At 44.7% G+C, this 19,132-nt stretch overlaps 1 long non-coding RNA gene across 1 annotated transcript in view; it reads left to right on the top strand.

The window, feature by feature from the left end:
- LOC134970273 (uncharacterized) overlaps nt 1-18,304 on the top strand; it is a 69,717-nt gene extending 51,413 nt beyond the window's left edge. Inside the window, exon 2 of the long non-coding RNA XR_010189751.1 lies at nt 16,397-18,304. This is a non-coding gene — a long non-coding RNA (uncharacterized LOC134970273). The remainder of the gene's footprint in view (nt 1-16,396) is intronic.
- The last annotated feature ends 828 nt before the right edge of the window (nt 18,305-19,132 follow it).

Raw genomic sequence — 19,132 nt, 5'->3', positions numbered from 1 at the left:
GAAGGTGACGAATCAACCGTATTTTCCAGTAGGGCCACACGTTATATGATTTTGGCAATAAAGGAGATGTTACATTTAGCTGATACTACAGGTACCACTAAACAGGGTATTATGTGGGGTGTGAAAAAACTACCAGTAGTTTTTACCGAATCAGAAGAATTAAATGACGTGTGTGATGAAGCGTGGGGTGCCTCGATAAAAAACTGCTAATTTCAAAGAAGTTATTGGCTTTATACCCTTTCCCGCCAGAGGTTAGGGAGCGCTGGGAAACACCTCCTAGGGTGGACAAAGCGCTAACACGCTCATCAAAACAAGTGGCGTTACCCTCTCCTGAGACGGCCGCACTTAAAGATCCATCAGATTGGAGGATGGAAAATATCCAAAAAGGTGTATACACACATGCAGGTGTTATACTACGACCAGCTATTGCGACTGCCTGGATGTGCAGTGCTGGGGTAGTTTGGTCAGAGTCCCTGATCGAAAATATTGATACCCTGGACAGGGACAATATTTTACTGTCGTTAGAACAAATAAAGGATGCTTTTCTTTATATGCGTGATGCACAGAGAGATATCTGCACACTGGCATCACGGGTAAGTGCTATGTCCATTTCGGCCAGAAGAGCTTTATGGACACGACAGTGGACAGGCGATGCGTAGAGGAGTTATTTGGGGTCGGTCTATCGGATTTGGTGGCCACGGCTACGGCCGGGAAATCCACCTTTCTACCTCAAGTCACTCCCCAACTGAAAAAGGCACCGACCTTTCAACCGCAGCCCTTTCGTTCCTTTAAAAATAAGAGAGCAAAGGGCTATTCATATCTGCCACGAGGCAGAGGACGAGGGAAGAGACAGCAACAGGCAGCTCCTTCCCAGGAACAGAAGCCCTACCCGGCTTCTACAAAAGCCTCAGCATGACGCTGGGGCTTCGCAAGCGGACTCGGGGGCGGTAGGCGGTCGTCTCAAGAATTACAGCGCGCAGTGGGCTCACTCGCAGGTAAATCCCTGGATCCTGCAGATAATATCTCAGGGGTACAGGTTGAAATTAGAGACAGAGCCACCTCGCCGTTTCCTGAAGTCTGCTTTACCAACGTCCCCCTCAGAAAGGGAGACGGTTTTGGAAGCCATTCACAAGCTGTATTCTCAGCAGGTGATAGTCAAGGTACCTCTTCTACAACAAGGGAAGGGGTATTATTCCACTCTTTTTGTGGTACCGAAGCCGGATGGCTCGGTAAGGCCTATTCTAAATCTGAAGTCCTTGAACCTGTACATAAAGAAGTTCAAGTTCAAGATGGAGTCACTCAGAGCAGTGATAGCGAACCTGGAAGAAGGGGACTTTATGGTATCCTTGGACATCAAGGATGCGTATTTCCACGTTCCAATTACCCCTCACACCAGGGGTACCTCAGGTTCGTTGTACAAAACTGTCACTATCAGTTTCAGACGCTGCCGTTTGGTTTGTCCACGGCACCTCGGGTCTTTACAAAGGTAATGGCCGAGATAATATTTCTTCTTCGAAGAAAAGGCGTATTAATTATCCCATACTTGGACGATCTCCTAATAAGGGCAAGGTCCAGAGAACAGCTAGAGATGGGTTTAGCACTATCTCAAGAGGTGCTAAAGCAGCACGGATGGATTCTGAATATTCCAAAATCCCAATTAATGCCGACAACTCGTCTGCTGTTCCTGGGGATGATTCTGGACACAGTTCAGAAAAAGGTTTTTCTTCCCGAAGAAAAAGCCAAGGAGTTATCTGACCTGGTCAGGAACCTCCTAAAACCAGGAAAGGTGTCCGTACATCAATGCACAAGAGTCCTGGGAAAAAATGGTAGCTTCTTACGAAGCAATCCCTTTCGGCAGATTCCATGCAAAGGGATCTGTTGGACAAATGGTCAGGGTCGCATCTTCAGATGCACCTGCGGATAACCCTGTCGCCGAGGACAAGGGTATCCCTTCTGTGGTGGTTGCAGGAGGCTCATCTATTGGAGGGCCGCAGATTCGGCATGCAGGATTGGATCCTGGTGACCACGGAGGCCAGCCTGAGAGGCTGGGGAGCAGTCACACAGGGAAGAAATTTCCAGGGAGTGTGGTCGAGCCTGAAAAAGTCTCTTCACATAAGCATTCTGGAACTAAGAGCAATCTACAATGCTCTAAGCCAGGCGGAACCTCTGCTTCAAGGAAGACCGGTGTTGATCCAGTCGGACAACATCACGGCAGTCGCCCATGTAAACAGACAGGGCGGCACAAGAAGCAGGAGGGCAATGGCAGAAGCTGCCAGGATCCTTCGCTGGGCGGAGAATCACGTGATAGCACTGTCAGCAGTATTCATCCCGGGCGTGGACAACTGGGAAGCAGACTTCCTCAGCAGACACGACCTTCACCCGGGAGAGTGGGGACTTCATCCAGAAGTTTTCCACATGCTATTAAACCGTTGGGTAAAACCAATGGTGGACATGATGGCGTCTCGCCTCAACAAAACACTGGACAGGTATTGCGCCAGGTCAAGAGATCCGCAGGCAATAGCTGTGGACGCGCTGGTAACACCTTGGGTGTACCAGTCGGTATATGTGTTTCCTCCTCTGCCTCTCATACCAAAGGTATTGAGGATTATACGGCAAAGAGGAGTAAGACTAGTGGCTCCGGATTGGCCAAGAAGGACTTGGTACCCGGAACTTCAAGAGATGGTCACGGACGATCCGTGGCCTCTACTTCTGAGAAGGGACCTGCTTCAGCAGGGTACTTGTTTTTTTTCAAGACTTACCGCGGCTGCGTTTGACGGCATGGCGTTGAATGCCAGATCCTAAAAGGAAAAGGCATTCCAGAAGAAGTCATTCCTACCTTGATAAAGGCAAGGAAGGAAGTCACCGCGAAGCATTATCGCCGTATTTGGCGAAAATATGTTGCGTGGTGCGAGCAGCGGAGTGCTCCGATGGAGGAATTTCAACTGGGTCGTTTTCCTACATTTCCTGCAATCAGGATTGTCTATGGGTCTCAAATTGGGATCTATTAAGGTTCAAATTTCGGCCCTATCAATATTCTTCCAAAAAGAATTGGCCTCAGTCCCTGAGGTCCAGATTTTTATCAAAGGAGTACTGCATATACAGCCTCCTGTGGTGCCTAAGGTGGCACCGTGGGATCTAAATGTAGTTTTAGATTTCCTCAAATCCAATTGGTTTGAACCACTAAAGAATGTGGATTTGAAATATCTCACATGGAAAGTGACTATGTTACTGGCCCTGGCTTCGGCCGGGAGAGTATCTGAACTGGCGGCTTTGTTTTATAAAAGCCCTTATTTAATTTTCCATTCGACATAGGGCAGAGCTGCGGACGCGTCCGCATTTTCTCCCTAAGGTGGTATCAGCGTTTCACCTGAACCAGCCTATTGTAGTGCCTGCGGCTACAGACGACTTGAAGGACTCCAAGTTGTTGGACGTTGTCAGAGCCTTAAAAATATACATTTAAAGGACGGCTGGAGTCAGAAAATCTGACTCGCTGTTTATACTGTATGCACCCAACAAGTTGGGTGCACCTGCTTCTAAGCAGTCGATTGCTCGTTGGATTTGTAACAAAATTCAACTTGTACATTCTGTGGCAGGCCTGCCACAGCCTAAATCTGTTAAGGCCCATTCCGCAAGGAAGGTGGGCTCATCTTGGGCGGCTGGCCGAGGGGTCTCGGCATTACAACTCTGCCGAGCAGCTACGTGGTCAGGGGAGAACACGTTTGTAAATTTTTACAAATTTGATACCCTGGCAAAGGAGGACCTGGAGTTCTCTCATTCGGTGCTGCAGAGTCATCCGCACTCTCCCGCCCGTTTGGGAGCTTTGGTATAATCCCCATGGTCCTTTCAGGAACCCCAGCATCCACTTAGGACGATAGAGAAAATAAGAATTTACTTACCGATAATTCTATTTCTCGGAGTCCGTAGTGGATGCTGGGCGCCCATCCCAAGTGCGGATTGTCTGCAATACTTGTACATAGTTATTGTTAACTAATTCGGGTTATTGTTTAGGAAGCCATCTTTCAGAGGCTCCTCTGTTATCATACTGTTAACTGGGTTTAGATCACAAGTTGTACGGTGTGATTGGTGTGGCTGGTATGAGTCTTACCCGGGATTCAAAATCCTCCCTTATTGTGTACGCTCGTCCGGGCACAGTACCTAACTGGAGTCTGGAGGAGGGTCATGGGGGGAGGAGCCAGTACACACCACCTGACCTGTAAAAGCTTTACTTTTGTGCCCTGTCTCCTGCGGAGCCGCTATTCCCCATGGTCCTTTCAGGAACCCCAGCATCCACTACGGACTCCGAGAAATAGAATTATCGGTAAGTAAATTCTTATTTTATCCTTTATGTCACCTGAAATAGTGACTCCTAGATCCCTTTCCTCCTCAGTAGTTTCCAGTATAGTGCCATTAATGCTATATTTGTCCTTTGTCACCTGAAATAGTGACTCCTAGATCCCTTTCCTCCTCAGTAGTTCCCAGTATAGTACCATTAACACTAGATTTATCCTTTATGTCACCTGAAATAGTGACTCCTAGATCCCTTTCCTCCTCAGTAGTTCCCAGTATAGTGCCATTAATACTATATTTATCCTTTTATGTCACCTGAAATAGTGACTCCTAGATCCCTTTCCTCCTCTAGTTCCCAGTATAGTGCCATTAATACTATATTTATCCTTTGTCACCTGAAATAGTGACTCCTAGATCCCTTTCCTCCTCAGTAGTTCCCAGTATAGTGCCATTAATACTATATTTATCCTGTCACCTGAAATAGTGACTCCTAGATCTCTTTCCTCCTCAGTAGTTTCCAGTATAGTGTCATTAATACTATATTTATCCTTTGTCACCTGAGATAGTGACTCCTAGATCCCTTTCCTCCTCAGTAGTTTCTAGTATAGCGCCATTAATACTATATTTATCCTGTCACCTGAAATAGTGACTCCTAGATCCATTTCCTCCTCAGTAGTTTCCAGTATAGTGCCATTAATACTATATTTATCCTGTCACCTGAAATAGTGACTCCTAGATCCCTTTCCTCCTCAGTATTTTCCAGTATAGTGCCATTAATACTATATTTATCCTTTTTGTCACCTGAAATAGTGACTCCTAGATCCCTTTTCTCCTCAGTAGTTCCCAGTATAGTGCCATTAATACTATATTTATCCTTTATGTCACCTGAAATAGTGACTCCTAGATCCCTTTCCTCCTCAGTAGTTCCCAGTATAGTGCCATTAATACTATATTTATCCTTTATGTCACCTGAGATAGTGACTCCTAGATCCCTTTCCTCCTCAGTAGTTCCCAGTATAGTGCCATTAATACTATATATTTATCCTTTATGTCACCTGAGATAGTGACTCCTAGATCCCTTTCCTCCCCAGTATTTTCCAGTATAGTGCCATTAATACTATATATTTATCCTTTATGTCACCTGAAATAGTGACTCCTAGATCCCTTTCCTCCTCAGTAGTTTCCAGTATAGTGTCATTAATACTATATTTATCCTTTGTCACCCGAGATAGTGACTCCTAGATCCCATTTCGTCCTCAGTAGTTCCCAGTATAGCACCATTAATAATAAGAATTTACTTACCGATAATTCTATTTCTCATAGTCCGTAGTGGATGCTGGGAACTCCGAAAGGACCATGGGGAATAGCGGCTCCGCAGGAGACTGGGCACAAAAGTAAAAGCTTTAGGACTACCTGGTGTGCACTTGCTCCTCCCCCTATGACCCTCCTCCAAGCCTCAGTTAGGATACTGTGCCCGGATGAGCGTACACAATAAGGAAGGATTTTGAATCCCGGGTAATACTCATACCAGCCACACCAATCACACCGTACAACTTGTGATCTGAACCCAGTTAACAGCATGATAACAGAGGAGCCTCTGAAAAGATGGCTCACAACAACAATAACCCGATTTTTGTAACAATAACTATGTACAAGTATTGCAGACAATCCGCACTTGGGATGGGCGCCCAGCATCCACTACGGACTATGAGAAATAGAATTATCAGTAAGTAAATTCTTATTTTCTCTGACGTCCTAGTGGATGCTGGGAACTCCGAAAGGACCATGGGGATTATACCAAAGCTCCCAAACGGGCGGGAGAGTGCGGATGACTCTGCAGCACCGAATGAGAGAACTCCAGGTCCTCCTCAGCCAGGGTATCAAATTTGTAGAATTTAGCAAACGTGTTTGCCCCTGACCAAGTAGCTGCTCGGCAAAGTTGCAAAGCCGAGACCCCTCGGGCAGCCGCCCAAGATGAGCCCACTTTCCGTGTGGAATGGGCTTTTACAGATTTTGGCTGTGGCAGGCCTGCCACAGAATGTGCAAGCTGAATTGTACTACAAATCCAACGAGCAATAGTCTGCTTAAAAGCAGGAGCACACAGCTTGTTGGGTGCATACAGGATAAACAGCGAGTCAGATTTTCTGACTCCAGCCGTCCTGGAAACATATATTTTCAGGGCCCTGACTACGTCCAGCAACTTGGAATCCTCCAAGTCCCTAGTAGCCGCAGGTACCACAATAGGCTGGTTTAAGTGAAACGCTGAAACCACCTTAGGGAGAAATTGAGGACGAGTCCTCAATTCTGCCCTGTCCGTATGAAAAATTAGGTAAGGGCTTTTATAGGATAAAGCCGCCAATTCTGAGACACGCCTGGCTGAAGCCAGGGCTAACAGCATTACCACTTTCCATGTGAGATATTTTAAGTCCACAGTGGTGAGTGGTTCAAACCAATGTGATTTTAGGAACCCCAAAACTACACTGAGATCCCAAGGTGCCACTGGAGGCACAAAAGGAGGCTGTATATGCAGTACCCCCTTGACAAACGTCTGAACTTCAGGAACTGAAGCTAGTTCTTTCTGGAAGAATATCGACAGGGCCGAAATTTGAACCTTAATGGACCCTAATTTTAGGCCCATAGACAGTCCTGTTTGCAGGAAATGCAGGAAACGACCCAGTTGAAATTCCTCTGTAGGGGCCTTCCTGGCCTCACACCACGCAACATATTTACGCCAAATACGGTGATAATGTTGCATAGTTACATCCTTCCTGGCTTTGATCAGGGTAGGGATGACTTCATCCGGAATGCCTTTTTCCTTCAGGATCTGGCGTTCAACCGCCATGCCGTCAAACGCAGCCGCGGTAAGTCTTGGAACAGACAGGGTCCCTGCTGGAGCAGGTCCTTTCTTAGAGGTAGAGGCCACGGGTCCTCCGTGAGCATCTCTTGAAGTTCCGGGTACCAAGTCCTTCTTGGCCAATCCGGAGCCACGAGTATAGTCCTTACTCCTCTCCTTCTTATGATTCTCAGTACCTTGGGTATGAGAGGCAGAGGAGGGAACACATACACTGACTGGTACACCCACGGTGTTACCAGAGCGTCCACAGCTATTGCCTGAGGGTCCCTTGACCTGGCGCAATATCTGTCCAGTTTTTTGTTGAGGCGGGACGTTATCATGTCCACCTTTGGTTTTTCCCAACGGTTCACAATCATGTGGAAGACTTCTGGGTGAAGTCCCCACTCCCCCGGGTGGAGGTCGTGTCTGCTGAGGAAGTCTGCTTCCCAGTTGTCCACTCCCGGAATGAACACTGCTGACAGTGCTATCACATGATTTTCCGCCCAGCGAAGAATCCTTGCAACTTCCGTCATTGCCCTCCTGCTTCTTGTGCCGCCCTGTCTGTTTACGTGGGCGACTGCCGTGATGTTGTCCGACTGGATCAACACCGGCTGACCCTGAAGCAGAGGCCTTGCCTGACTTAGGGCATTGTAAATGGCCCTTAGTTCCAGGATATTTATGTGAAGTGACGTTTCCATGCTTGACCACAAGCCCTGGAAATTTCTTCCCTGTGTGACTGCTCCCCAGCCTCTCAGGCTGGCATCCGTGGTCACCAGGACCCAGTCCTGAATGCCGAATCTGCGGCCCTCTAGAAGATGAGCACTCTGCAACCACCACAGGAGAGACACCCTTGTCCTTGGAGACAGGGTTATCCGCTGATGCATTTGAAGATGCGATCCGGACCATTTGTCCAGCAGATCCCACTGAAAAGTTCTTGCGTGAAATCTGCCGAATGGAATCGCTTCGTAAGAAGCCACCATTTTTCCCAGGACCCTTGTGCATTGATGTACTGACACTTGGCCTGGTTTTAGGAGGTTCCTGACTAGGTCGGATAACTCCCTGGCTTTCTCCTCCGGGAGAAACACCTTTTTCTGGACTGTGTCCAGAATCATCCCTAGGAACAGCAGACGTGTCATCGGAATCAGCTGCGACTTTGGAATATTTAGAATCCACCCGTGCTGTCGTAGTACTACTTGAGATAGTGCTACTCCGACCTCTAACTGTTCTCTGGACCTTGCCCTTATCAGGAGATCGTCCAAGTAAGGGATAATTAAGACGCCTTTTCTTCGAAGAAGAATCATCATTTCGGCCATTACCTTGGTAAAGACCCGGGGTGCCGTGGACAATCCAAACGGCAGCGTCTGAAACTGATAGTGACAGTTCTGTACCACAAACCTGAGGTACCCTTGGTGAGAAGGGCAAATTGGGACATGGAGGTAAGCATCCTTGATGTCCAGAGACACCATATAGTCCCCTTCTTCCAGGTTCGCTATCACTGCTCTGAGTGACTCCATCTTGAATTTGAACCTTTGAATGTAAGTGTTCAAGGATTTCAGATTTAAAATAGGTCTCACCGAGCCGTCCGGCTTCGGTACCACAAACAGCGTGGAATAATACCCCTTTCCCTGTTATAGGAGGGGTACCTGAGGTAACGGGCGCTTTAGAGCCCCTGACGGTGTTTGAGACGCCTGTACAGGTAATAACTGATTTGCCGGCTGTCTCATTTCGTCAACAGTCTTTTGTAAAGTGCTGACACTATCACGTAATTCCTTCCATAAGACCATCCAGTCAGGTGTCGACTCCCTAGGGGGTGACATCACTATTACAGGCAATTGCTCCGCCTCCATACCATTTTCCTCCTCATACATGTCGACACAACGTACCGACACACAGCACACACACAGGGAATGCTCTGATAGAGGACAGGACCCCACTAGCCCTTTGGGGAGACAGAGGGAGAGTTTGCCAGCACACACCAGAGCGCTATATATATACAGGGATAACCTTATATAAGTGTTTTTCCCTTATATAGCTGCTGTATAGAATTATCTGCCAAATTAGTGCCCCCCCTCTCTTGTTTTACCCTGTTTCTGTAGTGCAGGACTGCAGGGGAGAGTCAGGGAGCTTCCCTCCAACGGAGCTGTGAGGGAAAATGGCGCCAGTGTGCTGAGGAGATAGGCTCCGCCCCCTTCTCGGCGGCCTTTCTCCGCTTTTTTAAGGAAAAATTGGCAGGGGTTAAATGCGTCCATATAGCCCAGGAGCTATATGTGATGTATTTTTTGCCATCTAAGGTGTTTTTATTGCGTCTCAGGGCGCCCCCCCCCAGTGCCCTGCACCCTCAGTGACCGGAGTGTGAAGTGTGCTGAGAGCAATGGCGCACAGCTGCGGTGCTGTGCGCTACCTTATTGAAGACAGGACGTCTTCTGCCGCCGATTTTCCGGACCTCTTCAGTCTTCTGGCTCTGTAAGGGGGCCGGCGGCGCGGCTCTGGGACCCATCCATGGCTGGGCCTGTGATCGTCCCTCTGGAGCTAATGTCCAGTAGCCTAAGAAGCCCAATCCACTCTGCACGCAGGTGAGTTCGCTTCTTCTCCCCTTAGTCCCTTCAATATTTTCAGTCAGGGAATCCGACCAAGCCACCCCAGCACTGCACATCCAGGCTGAGGCGATTGCTGGTCGCAGTATAATACCAGTATGTGTGTATATACTTTTTAGGATATTTTCCAGCTTCATATCAGCTGGTTCCTTGAGGGCGGCCGTATCAGGAGACGGTAACGCCACTTGTTTTGATAAGCGTGTGAGCGCCTTATCTACCCTAGGGGGTGTTTCCCAACGCGCCCTAACCTCTGGCGGGAAAGGGTATAATGCCAATATTTTTTTAGAAATTAGCAGTTTTTTATCGGGGGAAACCCATGCTTCATCACACACTTAAACTTTTTCACTAAGCAGCTCAGGAGAGCCACCTAGTGTGCACCCTTCTCGTTCGGGCACAAAAATCTAACTGAGGCTTGGAGGAGGGTCATAGGGGGAGGAGCCAGTGCACACCAGGTAGTCCTAAAGCTTTTACTTTTGTGCCCAGTCTCCTGCGGAGCCGCTATTCCCCATGGTCCTTTCGGAGTTCCCAGCATCCACTAGGACGTCAGAGAAACTATATTTATCCTTTATGTCACCTGAAATAGTGACTCCTAGATCCCTTTCCTCCTCAGTAGTTCCCAGTATAGTGCCATTAATACTATATTTATCCTTTTATGTCACCTGAAATAGTGACTCCTAGATCCCTTTCCTCCTCTAGTTCCCAGTATAGTGCCATTAATACTATATTTATCCTGTCACCTGAAATAGTGACTCCTAGATCTCTTTCCTCCTCAGTAGTTTCCAGTATAGTGTCATTAATACTATATTTATCCTTTATGTCACCTGAGATAGTGACTCCTAGATCCCTTTCCTCTTCAGTAGTTTCTAGTATAGCGCCATTAATACTATATTTATCCTTTATGTCACCTGAAATAGTGACTCCTAGATCCCTTTCCTCCTCAGTTGTTTCCAGTATACTGCCATTAATACTATATTTATCCTGTCACCTGAAATAGTGACTCCTAGATCCATTTCCTCCTCAGTAGTTTCCAGTATAGTGCCATTAATACTATATTTATCCTGTCACCTGAAATAGTGACTCCTAGATCCCTTTCCTCCTCAGTATTTTCCAGTATAGTGCCATTAATACTATATTTATCCTTTTTGTCACCTGAAATAGTGACACCTAGATCCCTTTCCTCCTCAGTAGTTTCCAGTATAGTGCCATTAATGCTATATTTATCCTTTGTCACCTAATATAGTGACTCCTAGATCCCTTTCCTCCTCAGTAGTTCCCAGTATAGTGCCACTAATAATATATTTATCCTTTATGTCACCTGAAATAGTGACTCTTAGATCCCTTTCCTCCTCAGTAGTTTCCAGTATAGTGCCATTAATGCTATATTTATCCTTTATGTCACCTAATATAGTGACTCCTAGATCCCTTTCCTCCTCAGTAGTTCCCAGTATAGTGCCATTAATGCTATATTTATCCTTTATGTCACCTGATATAGTGACTCCTAGATCCCTTTCCTCCTCAGTAGTTCCCAGTATAGTGCCACTAATAATATATTTATCCTTTATGTCACCTGAAATAGTGACTCCTAGATCCTTTTCCTCCTCAGTAGTTTCTAGTATAGCGCCATTAATACTATATTTATCCTTTATGTCACCCGAGATAGTGACTCCTAGATCCCTTTCCTCCTCAGTAGTTCCAGTATAGTGCCATTAATACTACATGTATCCTTTATATCACCTGAAATAGTGACTCCTAGATCCCTTACCTCCTCAGTAGTTCCCAGTATAGTGCCATTAATACTATATTTATCCTTTGTCACCTGAAATAGTGACTCCTAGATCCCTTTCCTCCTCAGTAGTTTCCAGTATAGTGCCATTAATACTATATTTATCCTGTCACCTGAAATAGTGACTCCTAGATCCCTTTCCTCCTCAGTAGTTCCCAGTATAGTGCCATTAATACTATATTTATCCTTTATGTCACCTGAAATAGTGACTCCTAGATCTCTTTCCTCCTCAGTAGTTTCCAGTATAGTGTCATTAATACTATATTTATCCTTTATGTCACCCGAGATAGTGACTCCTAGATCCCTTTCCTCCTCAGTAGTTCCCAGTATAGCACCATTAATCCTATATTTATCCTTTATGTCACCTAAAATAGTGACTCCTAGATCCCTTTCCTCCTCAGTAGTTTCCGGTAGAGTGCCATTAATGCTATATTTGTCCTTTGTCACCTGAAATAGTGACTTCTAGATCCCTTTCCTCCTCAGTAGTTCCCAGTATAGTGCCATTAACACTAGATTTATCCTTTATGTCACCTGAGAAAGTGACTCCTAGATCCCTTTCCTCCTGAAGGGTTACCTCTTCTGTCTTTGTACATATTACTTTTTATATGATCAGTTTCCTTATAATAATTACAGTGTAAAAGTGAATATTTCTATTTCCCTAGTGAAGGGTTAAAACATGCTTTATGAACTCTTATGTGTTTGCAATGGATGCTGCTGCCCTGTGTTAGATGCCTTTGTCTCTCATACAGATACCAGGCTTGTGTGGGTCTGGCATCCAAGGTCAGCTCTCTACTAGATGAAACCTGCTTTTTCTACTTCTGTGTGTTACTAAAAGATCCTTTGTTAAGTTTCGCCTGATGTAACATATATAACATCTGCCTGGCAACTGCTATATCCAATTATGTTATGTCAAGTATTAACCACCCCTACGTACCCCACCCAGGCACCTACCCCTAAGCCAATGAGCCCTTTTACACTTGTCAGTTCCACCCATATGCATTGTCTTATATACTCTTGTTAACTTTATAATAAACAGTGTGAATTTTAACTGCTTGTCTGTGCATGTACCTTGTGGTTAAAAGTTTACACTCCAGACGTCTGTAAGGCCATCACATCGAGGGTTAAAGAAAATAAGGTCAAATCCTTTCAGCTGGGGGTTATGTCCGGGATTCAGTGATCGTCCCCGAATAATAAAGATAGAAGATTTATTGTCTGTCTTTGCTATGCGGGATTGCGGTCATACACTGAAGCTGAATCCGTGTCAGTGTTCCGGGAACACGTGACAAGGTAATATTTAAGTCCGGGACTTAATATTACGAAGTTTTTAAAACAGGTATCAGGGATACCATAGAATCTTTAATGTCTGGGACTTAAAGATACGTCTGAGAAGGGACCAGGGGTCCGAGCGCACTTCTCCAAAGACGTTAGTATCTGGGATACTTAAAATAGACCTGGGAGTCTATACGTAACGTAGAGAATACCCCGATTTGATCGCCTATATATTTTTGTATGTTTGTAGTGAGATAAGTTCTTATATTTGGTCCAGACGGCTGGTAAGTTTTCGTCTGCCAGATATCTTTACTCAAACACTTTTCTTGCTTCCTGTCTAAAACGCTGTATTTTTTCTGACATCTTGTACGAAGGTAAGCGTACCCGTCAAAAGATTTCATGTTCTCATTATACAGATAATATTGTGATATTGTCAATGACTAATTAACTGGTGTTAGCTAATGCATGCATAGAAAGTTTTTGTAAATTGCATTTTTTTTGTTGTGAAATTTCATAGAAAGTCTTTTTGTTGTGAAATTGCATAGAAGGTTTTTTTTGTAAACTGCATTTTTGTTGTGATATTGCATAGACAGTTGTTGTGGGTTGTTGTGGAAATTGCGTAGAAAGCTGGTGTAGATTGCATTTTTACTATGGGAGGGACCTATGTATAAGTAGAGTGTCGTATATTTTAGATAATTTTCTTTTAAAAGTTGTACTGTTGATTTATATTACTGTCTGACAATGGGCTCTAGTCAGAGTAAAAAAACTGCATATCCCCCGCCCCTCCCTGGTGAGACATGCAGGATGTATGTTGCCCGTAACTCTACCTCAGAGTATTATTTAGTTAACCCATGGGTGGATAATTTAGCGGGATGGACAGAGAAAGCAGGACGGGACCCATTCCTACGGGAAGGCAGTAATTACCTTTTCTATATGGAGATTTAAGAAAAAATGTCAGTTTCCAATAGCACAGAAGCGAAGCTGCAGAGGAATTGTAAGTCTTTGAAATCCCTCTCGCCCCCCCCCCCCCCTTTTTTGCATTCCAATGTATCCTGCGCTCAGAGACACAAATCTCTTGGCAGCAGTAACCCTTTCACACTAAATGGGATCGCTTCCAACTTCACTGCTGGAGGGTGCGTCCACTAGCTCTATCCCTAACGCACCAATAACCCAGAGTTTAGATAATAGTAAAACACTGTCCCAAGCCCACCATTACCCTCGATGGCTGTATATCTTATTTACGCAAAACTTGCAAAGGACGCAGCTATACACATATGAAGGAAGTTTTTTTTTTTTTTTGCCTGTGTTTTTTTGCCTGTCGCTGTAGCTTGTAAAAAGAAACCTGCGCCCACTCATAACTATCAGAGCTCCAGACGCTTTGACAGACAGAACCAACCCCGCAGTCAGGGAACATTCCAAAGACCCCGCGCACTGACGGGGCCCGGAGGAGGGTATCCCAGCCTTTATTCAACTCTCCCGTCATAGTGAGATTCACCTCTGCTGCCACTTATTATAAATGGAAGTAAAATTCCCTTTTTAGTGGACAGCGGTGCAGCAGCCAGTGTTTTGTGTTCTGACTTATGCAATACCCCCTCTCACCAGAAAAGATAGAAGGTCTCCGCCCCATGATACAGCAATTCTTACAACAGGGTATCTCAGACATATTGTATCACCATACTGTACTCCTGTGAACCCTGTTGCCAAAGCTGATGGTAGTATGGGATTTGTACAGGATCTCAGAGCGATCAATCAGTTAATTGTCCCAATTGCACCAATTGTTCCAGATGTAAACTCACTCATTTCTGCAATCCCTACAGATGCTGCGTTCTTCTCTTACAGATTTTCTGAGTGTTGAAGAATGCCTTTTTTTCAGCATACCTGTAGATTCACAGACACAATTACTTTTGCCTTTTCTTTTGAGGGTGAACAACTTACCTGGTGCAGATTATTGGCGCACCTGTTGTCTCCAGGCCACATTGAGGCCCTGGCAACCTCACCATGGTTCAGTCCTGCTACAGTATGCAGATGATCTGCTGCTCTGTAGTAAAACTGAGGAGGCCTGCCGAGAGGATGGTGTTTCATTACTAAACTGGCTTTGTGAATGTGGACACAAGGTGTCCAAAATAAAAATGCAATGGTGTAAAAAGCATGTTGATTACTTGGGTTTTGTGCTCACTCAGGGAGAGAGAAAAGTCAGTCCACAATGCATGCAGTCTGTATTGGGCCTGGTCACCCCAACTACCCAGAAGGAACTACTGTCCTTCCTGGGTATGGTAAATTACTGCAGACAGTGGATATCTGATTGCTCTTATTGTGATAACATTTTGAGACAAGCCACACTGAAGGACAAACCTAAAACTGTACAATGGTCACAAGAAATGTTAACTGCATATGAAAGTTTAAAATGTATGTTGATGAAAAGTCCGGCACTTGGCCTCCCCAGTTATGTACTACCTTTCCATCTATATGCAAGGGACAATTGTAAAACCATGGCGGGGGTGCTCACACAGTTTCATGGAGGGAAGTTGCGCCCCGTGGCATTTTTTTCCCAAAGTCATGCCAGTGTCTGTGCAAGGTATGCCTGCCTGCCTCAGGGCTTTGGCAGCCTGTGCAATGGTTGCAGAAATGGCCACTACCCTCACTTTAGGCCACATCACAGTACTCCACACCACACATGATGTCCTGGCAATACTTAAAGGCTTACACACACAGTACATGTCAGCACAACGCCTTAGTGGATATGAAGTACTCCTTTTGAGTAACCCTACCCTTACCATTAAGTACACTGCTGGTTCTTCTGGCCCTGCACCCATTCTCAATGCCCTTTTAGGCTTGAAAGGTCCCGAGGATGAACCACCCGACCTACATGACTGTGCTGCTTCCATTGAAGCTGAAACTTCTCCCAGACTTGACATGTCTCCCGTTCCCATACCAGGCACAGACATTGTTTTTGTTGACGACTCCTGTAGTAGGCCCAATGACAATACATACCAGGCTGGCTATGCCATTGTCACCCTCCCTGATACTGTGTTGGAAACCCTACCAATACCTTATCAGTCCGCGCAAGCTGCAGAACTCATTGCACTCACTAGAGCATGTCCCTCCCTTGACAACGTCCATCTGCTCACTCAACTTCAAGCTGCTGCGACTAATACTGATCTCTCCGACTGGACTTACCCAATTCTGCAGAAAAAATCCTAAATCAGGATTAATCTGCAAAGAGGGGAAACCCTGTATACCCCAGTCCAGTGCCCCTTTGCTCGTTGCCCAGTGCCGTGGTGTTGGTCACCGTGGTGAAGCCACAACACTCCTCCTACTAACCAGTGATTTTTATGTTACTAATGCCAAATCACTTGTGGACCAGTATGTTAGCAGATGCATCACTTGCCTCAGGAACAACCCTAATAAAGCTAAACACCAGCATCTTGAATACCCCACAGAAAACTCAAGGTTACTCCCCATTTAAAATACTAATGGGCAGGCCTTTTCCCACACCTTGGGCTAAGAAACCATTAGTAATACAGGAGGGAGATCTAGAACTTATCAGAGAAGAGTATGTCAGGTCCCTGATAACAAAACTGAATGAAATTGAACATGAGGTTGTTTGTAAAAACCCTTTTGAATCCACAGGAACCTACACACCCCTTTAAAGTCGGAGACAGAGTCGTGGTGAAGGTGCTCCCCAGGAACAAGAGCCCAGGAGACTTCACCTATGGTCCAGAGACAGAGGTCGTAGCAGTTACCCGAACAGCAGTCCTGACAGAGGAAAGTCCTACCTGGATCCATGCATCCCGAGTAAAAAAAAAGGTTCCTAGACCAGACCTAGAGAGGGAAGCAAGTGATTCCAGTGAGGTACGAACCGGGGCAGACAGCCCTGACCTCCCACCTAGCGAAGAAAGAAGAACAGAAGAAGATGAGGAACCTGTCCCCTATCTTTATCCTGGGGACTACCTTGATAGCCCTACTGGCCCTCACTCACCACACTTACTAACCCTACCTTTGAAGACACCCTAGCTATTGAAACTGGTTTCTCTGACATTAATTTTTGGTTGGAATGGATGAAGTATAGTGCTAACAAACACAATAAAAGCAACTGTTATGTCTGTGGCAAATCTAGGCCCCACCTAGGTACAGTGCCCCTTAATATACCCCTAGAACAAGAAAATTGTTTTTTTTTTCAGCCTTTTTAATGACACCAAAACAAATGACAGTCAGTGCGAAATGTGGAAAAGGGAATATCCCATATTGTCAAAAAATCCCAACCCAGGAAGCACCATAACCATATATCCTGGAAACTACACTTGTTATACATCTAACACCACAACAGGGAGAAATTTAAAAACCTTCCCACCAGGGTATTGTGCAAATAAAAGAACAACTGTTTTAGTCAACCAAACTAGATCATTAGGCGACATTTATTACATATGTGGGAAACTGTAAATAAAAACGTAGCCTGGATTAATTATATATATTATAATCAACAAAGATTTGTTAATGATACCAAAGATGCTCTTAAAGGTATAGCTGAACAGCTAGAAGCCACTTCCCAAATGACATTCCAAAATAGAATGGCCCTTGACATGATCCTAGCAGAAAAAGGCGGTACATGTGTTTACATTAGTAAGGTGGAAGGCTGTTGTACATATATTCCTGACAACACTGGTCCCAATGGTAAGGTTACTTTAGCCATAAACAAGTTAGAAACCTTATCCATAGAACTTAAGAAAAATTCAGGTATTGATAACCCATGGAGCCAATATTTTGGGTGGTTTGAAAATTGGAAACAGGCTCTTGTGCAAATAAGCATATTTAAACTCATAACTTTAATTCTTTTAGGCATTATAGTTTATTGTGTAATTCCCTGTGGAAAGAAACTTACCTCCAAAGGCATTGATAAGGCCCTGATGTATTATGACATAACCACCAGTCCTGTCACCTCCTCTGATAGTAAGGGACCCGACGATTATGTCCAATATCTCAAGAACTGGAGGAACAAGAAAGGAGCCTCACTCAAGAATCATGTCATATAATAATCATGATTCTAAGAGGGGATTGAAGGGTTACCTCTTCTGTCTTTGTACATATTACTTTTTATATGATCAGTTTCCTTATAATAATTACAGTGTAAAAGTGAATATTTCTATTTCCCTAGTGAAGGGTTAAAACATGCTTTATGAACTCTTATGTGTTTGCAATGGATGCTGCTGCCCTGTGTTAGATGCCTTTGTCTCTCATACAGATACCAGGCTTGTGTGGGTCTGGCATCCAAGGTCAGCTCTCTACTAGATGAAACCTGCTTTTTCTACTTCTGTGTGTTACTAAAAGATCCTTTGTTAAGTTTCGCCTGATGTAACATATATAACATCTGCCTGGCAACTGCTATATCCAATTATGTTATGTCAAGTATTAACCACCCCTACGTACCCCACCCAGGCACCTACCCCTAAGCCAATGAGCCCTTTTACACTTGTCAGTTCCACCCATATGCATTGTCTTATATACTCTTGTTAACTTTATAATAAACAGTGTGAATTTTAACTGCTTGTCTGTGCATGTACCTTGTGGTTAAAAGTTTACACTCCAGACGTCTGTAAGGCCATCACATCGAGGGTTAAAGAAAATAAGGTCAAATCCTTTCACCTCCCCAGTATTTTCCAGTATAGTACCATTAATACTATATATTTATCCTTTATGTCACCTGAGATAGTGACTCCTAGATCCCTTTCCTCCTCAGTAGTTTCCAGTATAGTGCCATTAATACTATATTTATCCTTTATGTCACCTGAAATAGTGACTCCTAGATCTCTTTCCTCCTCAGTAGTTTCCAGTATAGTGTAATTAATACTATATTTATCCTTTATGTCACCCGAGATAGTGACTCCTAGATCCCTTTCCTCCTCAGTAGTTCCCAGTATAGCACCATTAATACTATATTTATCCTTTGTCACCTGAAATAGTGACTCCTAGATCCCTTTCCTCCTCAGTAGTTTCCAGTATAGTGCCATTAATGCTATATTTGTCCTTTGTCACCTGAAATAGTGACTCCTAGATCCCTTTCCTCCTCAGTAGTTCCCAGTATAGTGCCATTAATACTAGATTTATCCTTTTATGTCACCTGAAATAGTGACTCCTAGATCCCTTTCCTCCTCTAGTTCCCAGTATAGTGCCATTAATACTATATTTATCCTTTGTCACCTGAAATAGTGACTCCTAGATCCCTTTCCTCCTCAGTAGTTCCCAGTATAGTGCCATTAATACTATATTTATCCTGTCACCTGAAATAGTGACTCCTAGATCTCTTTCCTCCTCAGTAGTTTCCAGTATAGTGTCATTAATACTATATTTATCCTTTATGTCACCTGAGAT

The sequence above is a fragment of the Pseudophryne corroboree genome, chromosome 11, assembly GCF_028390025.1.
Source record: "Pseudophryne corroboree isolate aPseCor3 chromosome 11, aPseCor3.hap2, whole genome shotgun sequence".
NCBI classification, from domain to species: Eukaryota; Metazoa; Chordata; class Amphibia; order Anura; family Myobatrachidae; genus Pseudophryne; species Pseudophryne corroboree.
Note: the sequence above shows the minus strand (reverse complement) of the source record. Positions and strands in the feature narration are given on the sequence as shown.